Source organism: Schistocerca nitens, chromosome 4 (genome assembly GCF_023898315.1).
Source record: "Schistocerca nitens isolate TAMUIC-IGC-003100 chromosome 4, iqSchNite1.1, whole genome shotgun sequence".
NCBI lineage: Eukaryota > Metazoa > Arthropoda > Insecta > Orthoptera > Acrididae > Schistocerca > Schistocerca nitens.
In genome coordinates this window covers 8484593-8491208 of record NC_064617.1, presented here as the reverse complement: position 1 = coordinate 8491208, position 6616 = coordinate 8484593, and positions in this window count along the sequence as shown.

Here is a 6616-nt window from a genome sequence, read left to right as displayed (position 1 = left end):
TGCAATTTCTGTGTTTCATCGACACTGTGAAGGTACAAGGGATACAGTAAACCTGCAGAGGTGCATCGGAATGTAAAACTGGTGACACGGGAAACGCTCAAAACATAGGCCTTAAGATGACTCAGTCTTCTTGTACTTAAGTCGGCGTTGTGTCTCTTATATTTAATTCCGATGCAATTTCTGTGTTTCATCGTCAATGGCAAGGTGCAATGGATATAGTAAACCTGCAGAGGTGCTCCGGAATGTAAAACTGGTGACGCAGGAAACGCTCAAAACATAGACAGTAGGATTACTCAGTCTTCCAGTACTTAAGTCGGCATTGTGTGTCTTATATTTAAATCCGATGCAATTTCAGTGTTTCGTCGTCAATGGGAAGGTCGAAGGGATACAGTAAACCTGCAGAGGTGCATCGGAATGTAAAACTTTTGACGCAGGAAACACTCAAAACATAGACTGGAAGAAGACTCAGTCCTCCTGTACTTAAGTCGGCACTGTGTTTCTTATATTTAATTCCGATGCAATTTCTGTGTTTCATCGTCACTGTGAAGGTCCAAGGGAAACAGTAAACCTGCAGAGGTGCATCGAAATCTAAAACTGGTGACACAGGAAACGCTGAAATCATAGACAGTAGGAAGACTCAGTCTTCTTGTACTTCAGACGGCATTGTGTCTCTTGTATTTAAATCCGATGCAATTTCTGTGTTTCATCGTCAATGGGAAGGTGCAATGGATATAGTAAACCTGCAGAGGTGCATCGGAATGTAAAACTAGTGACACAGGAAACGCTCAAACATAGACAGTAGGAAGACTCAGTCTTCCTGTACTTAAGTCGGCATTGTGTCCCTTATATTTAATTCCGATGCAATTTTTCTATTTCATCGTCAATGGGAAGGTTCAAGCGATACAGTAAACCTGCAGAGGTGCATCGGAATGTAGAACTGGTGACACAGGAAACGCTCAAAACATAGACCGTAGGAAGACTCAGTTTTCTTGTACTTAAGTCGGCGTTGCGTCTCTTATATTTATTTCCGATGCAATTTCTGAGCTTCATCATCAATGGGGAGGTCCAAGGGACACAGTAAACCTGCAGAGGTGCACCGGAATGTAAAACTGGTGACGCAGGAAACGCTCAAAACATAGACAGTAGGAAGACTCAATCTTCCTGTACTTAAGTCGGCATTGTATCTGTTATATTGAATTCCGATGCAATTTCTGTGTTTCATCGTCAAAGGGAAGGTCCAATGGATACAGTAAAACTGCAGAGGTGAATCGCAATGTAAAACTGGTGAGACAGGAAACGATCAAGACATAGACAGTAGGATTACTCAGTCTTCCGGTACTTAAGTCGGCATTGTGTCTCTTATATTTAAATCCGATGCAATTTCAGTGTTTCGTCGTCAATGGGAAGGTCCAAGGGATACAGTAAACCTGCAGATGTGCATCGGAATGTAAAACTGGTGACACAGGAAGCGGTCAAAACATAGACAGCAGGAAGGCTCCGTCTTCCTGTACTTCAGTCGGCATTATGTCTCTTATATTTAATTCCGATGCCATTTCTGTGTTTCATCGCCAATGGGAAGGTCCAAGCGATACAGTAAACCTGCAGAGGTGCATCGGAATGTAAAACAGGCGACACAGGAAACGCTCAAAACATAGACAGTATAAAGACAAACTCTTCCTGTACTTAAGTCGGCATTGTGTCTCTTATATTTAATTCCGATGCAATTTCTGTGTTTCATCGTCAATGGGAAGGTCCATGGGATACAGTAATCCCGCAGAGGTGCATCGGAATGTAAAACTGGTGACGCAGGAAACACTCAAACCATAGACTGGAAGAAGACTCAGTCTTCCTGTACTTCAGTCGGCATTGTGTCTCTTATATTTAATTCCGATGCAATTTCTGTGTTTCATCTTCACTGTGAAGGTCCAAAGGAAACAGTAAACCTGCAGAGGTGCATCGAAATCTAAAACTGGTGACACAGGAAACGCTGAAATCATAGACAGTAGGATTACTCAGTCTTCCAGTACTTAAGTCGGCATTGTGTCTCTTATATTTATATCCGATGCAATTTCTGTGTTTCGTCGAAAATGGGAAGGTCCAAAGTATACAGTAAACCTGCAGAGGTGCATCGGAATGTAAAACTGGTGACACAGGAAAGGCTCAAAACATAGACAGTAGGAAGACTCAGTCTTCCTGTACTTAAGTCGGCATTGTGTCTCTTATATTTAATTCCGATGCAATTTCTGTGTTTCATCGTCTATGGGAAGGTCCAATGGATACAGTAAACCTGCATAGGTTCATCGGAATGTAAAACTGGTGACACAGGAAACGCTCAAAACATAGGCCTTAAGAAGACTCAGTCTTCTTGTACTTAAGTCGGCGTTGTGTCTCTTATATTTAATTCCGATGCAATTTCTGTGTTTCATCGTCAATGGGAAGGTGCAATGGATATAGTAAACCTGCAGAGGTCCACCGGAATGTAAAACTGGTGACGCAGGAAACGCTCAAAACATAGACAGTAGGAAGACTCAATCTTCCTGTACTTAAGTCGGCATTGTGTCTGTTATATTTAATTCTGATGCAATTTCTGTGTTTCATCGTCATTGGGAAGGTCCAGTGGATACAGTATACCTGCAGAGGTGCATCGGAATGTAAAACTGGTGACATAGGAAACGCTTAAAACATAGACAGTAGGAAGACTCAGTCTTCCTGTCCTTAAGTCGGCATTGTGTCTCTTATATTTTAATTCCGATGCATTTTCTTTGTTTCATCATCATTGGGAAGGTCCATGGGACACAGTAAACCTTCAGAGGTGCATCGGAATGTAAAACTGATGACACAGGAAACGCTCAAATCATAGACAGTAGGAAGACTCAGCCTTCCTGTACTTAAGTCGGCATTGTGTCTCTTATATTTAATTCCGTTGCTATTTCTGTGTTTCATCGTCAATGGGAAGGTCCAATGGATACAGTAAAACTGCAGAGGTGCATCGCAATGTAAAACTGGTGAGACAGGAAACGATCAAGGCATAGACAGTAGGATTACTCAGTCTTCCAGTACTTAAGTCGGCATTGTGTCTCTTATATTTAAATCCGATGCAAATTCTGTGTTTCATCGACACTGTGAAGGTACAAGGGATACAGTAAACCTGCAGAGGTGCATCGGAATGTAAAACTGGTGACACGGGAAACGCTCAAAACATAGGCCTTAAGATGACTCAGTCTTCTTGTACTTAAGTCGGCGTTGTGTCTCTTATATTTAATTCCGATGCAATTTCTGTGTTTCATCGTCAATGGCAAGGTGCAATGGATATAGTAAACCTGCAGAGGTGCTCCGGAATGTAAAACTGGTGACGCAGGAAACGCTCAAAACATAGACAGTAGGATTACTCAGTCTTCCAGTACTTAAGTCGGCATTGTGTGTCTTATATTTAAATCCGATGCAATTTCAGTGTTTCGTCGTCAATGGGAAGGTCGAAGGGATACAGTAAACCTGCAGAGGTGCATCGGAATGTAAAACTTTTGACGCAGGAAACACTCAAAACATAGACTGGAAGAAGACTCAGTCCTCCTGTACTTAAGTCGGCACTGTGTTTCTTATATTTAATTCCGATGCAATTTCTGTGTTTCATCGTCACTGTGAAGGTCCAAGGGAAACAGTAAACCTGCAGAGGTGCATCGAAATCTAAAACTGGTGACACAGGAAACGCTGAAATCATAGACAGTAGGAAGACTCAGTCTTCTTGTACTTCAGACGGCATTGTGTCTCTTGTATTTAAATCCGATGCAATTTCTGTGTTTCATCGTCAATGGGAAGGTGCAATGGATATAGTAAACCTGCAGAGGTGCATCGGAATGTAAAACTAGTGACACAGGAAACGCTCAAACATAGACAGTAGGAAGACTCAGTCTTCCTGTACTTAAGTCGGCATTGTGTCCCTTATATTTAATTCCGATGCAATTTTTCTATTTCATCGTCAATGGGAAGGTTCAAGCGATACAGTAAACCTGCAGAGGTGCATCGGAATGTAGAACTGGTGACACAGGAAACGCTCAAAACATAGACCGTAGGAAGACTCAGTTTTCTTGTACTTAAGGCGGCGTTGTGTCTCTTATATTTATTTCCGATGCAATTTCTGAGCTTCATCGTCAATGGGGAGGTCCAAGGGACACAGTAAACCTACAGAGGTGCATCGGAATGTAAAACTGGTGACACGGGAACGCTCAAAACATAGACCTTAAGAAGACTCAGTTTTCTTGTACTTAAGGCGGCGTTGTGTCTCTTATATTTATTTCCGATGCAATTTCTGAGCTTCATCGTCAATGGGGAGGTCCAATGGATACAGTAAACCTGCAGAGCTGCATCGGAATGTAAAACTGGTGACACAGGAAACGCTCAGATCATAGAAAGTAGGAAGACTCAGCCTTCCTGTACTTAAGTCGGCATTGTGTCTCTTATATTTAATTCCGATGCTATTTCTATGTTTCATCGTCAATGGGAAGGTCCAATGGATACAGTAAAACTACAGAGGTGCATCGCAATGTAAAACTGGTGAGACAGGAAACGATCAAGTCATAGACAGTAGGATTACTCAGTCTTCCATTACTTAAGTCGGCATTGTGTCTCTTATATTGAAATCCGATGCAATTTCTGTGTTTCGTCGTCAATGGGAAGGTCAAAGGGATACAGTAAACCTGCAGAGGTGCATCGGAATGTAAAACTGGCGACACAGGAAACGCTCAAAACATAGACAGTAGAAAGACAAACTCTTCCTGTACTTAAGTCGGCATTGTGTCTCTTATATTTAATTCCGATGCCATTTCTGTGTTTCATCATCAATGGGAAGGTCCAATGGATACAGTAAAACTACAGAGGTGCATCACAATGTAAAACTGGTGAGACAGGAAACGATCAAGTCATAGACAGTAGGATTACTCAGTCTTCCATTACTTAAGTCGGCGTTGTGTCTCTTATATTTAATTCCGATGCAATTTCTGTGTTTCATCGTCAATGGGAAGGTGCAATGGATATAGTAAACCTGCAGAGGTGCACCGGAATGTAAATCTGGTGACGCAGGAAACGCTCAAAACATAGACAGTAGGAAGACTCAATCTTCCTGTACTTAAGTCGGCATTGTGTCTGTTATATTTAATTCCGATGCAATTTCTGTGTTTCATCGTCATTGGGATGGTCCAATGGATACTGTATACCTGCAGAGGTGCATCGGAATGTAAAACTGGTGACATAGGAAACGCTTAAAACATACACAGTAGGAAGACTCAGTCTTCCTGTCCTTAAGTCGGCATTGTGTCTCTTATATTTTAATTCCGATGCAATTTCTGTGTTTCATCATCATTGGGAAGGTCCATGGGATACAGTAAACCTTCAGAGGTGCATCGGAATGTAAAACTGATGACACAGGAAACGCTCAAAACATAGACATTGGGAAGATTCAGGCTTCCTGTACTTAAGTCGGCATTGTGTCTCTTATATTTAATTCCGATGCAATTTCTGTGTATCACCGTCAATTGGAAGGTCCAAGGGATACAGTAAACCTCCAGAGGTGCATCGGAATGTAAAACTGGTGACACAGGAAACGCTCGAAACATAGACCGTAAGAAGACACAGTTTTCCTGTACTTAAGTCGGCATTGTGTCTCTTATATTTAATTCCGATGTAATTTCTGTGTTTCATCGTCACTGTGAAGGTCGAAGGGTAACAGTAAACCTGCAGAGGTGCATCGGAATGTAAAACTGGTGACACGGGAACGCTCAAAACATAGACCTTAAGAAGACTCAGTTTTCTTGTACTTAAGTCGGCGTTGTGTCTCTTATATTTAATTCCGATGCAATTTCTGTGTATCACCGTCAATTGGAAGGTCCAAGGGATACAGTAAACCTCCAGAGGTGCATCGGAATGTAAAACTGGTGACACAGGAAACGCTCGAAACATAGACCGTAAGAAGACACAGTTTTCCTGTACTTAAGTCGGCATTGTGTCTCTTATATTTAATTCCGATGCAATTTCTGTGTTTCATCGTCACTGTGAAGGTCGAAGGGTAACATTAAACCTGCAGAGGTGCATCGAAATCTAAAACTGTTGACACAGGAAACGCTGAAAACATAGGCAGTAGGAAGACTCAGTCTTCCTGTACTTCAGTCGGCATTGTGTCTCTTATATTTAATTTCGATGCAATTTCTGTGTTTCATCGTCACTGTGAAGGTCCATGGGATACAGTAAACCTGCAGAGGTGCATCGGAATGTAAAACTGGTGACACGGGAAACGCTGAAAACATAGGCCTTAACAAGACTCAGTCATCTTGTACTTAAGTCGGCGTTGTGTCTCTAATATTTAATTCCGATGCAATTTCTGTGTTTCTTCGGTTATGGGAAGGTCCAATGAATACAGTAAACCTGCAGAGGTGCAACGGAATGTAAAACTGCTGTCACAGGAAACGCTCATATCATAGACAGTAGGAAGACTCAATCTTCCTGTACTTAAGTCGTCATAGTGTCTGTTATACTTAATTCCGATGAAATTTCTGTGTTTCTTCGTCAATGGGAAGGTCCAATGGATACAGTAAACCTGCAGAGGAGAATCGGAATGTAAAACTGA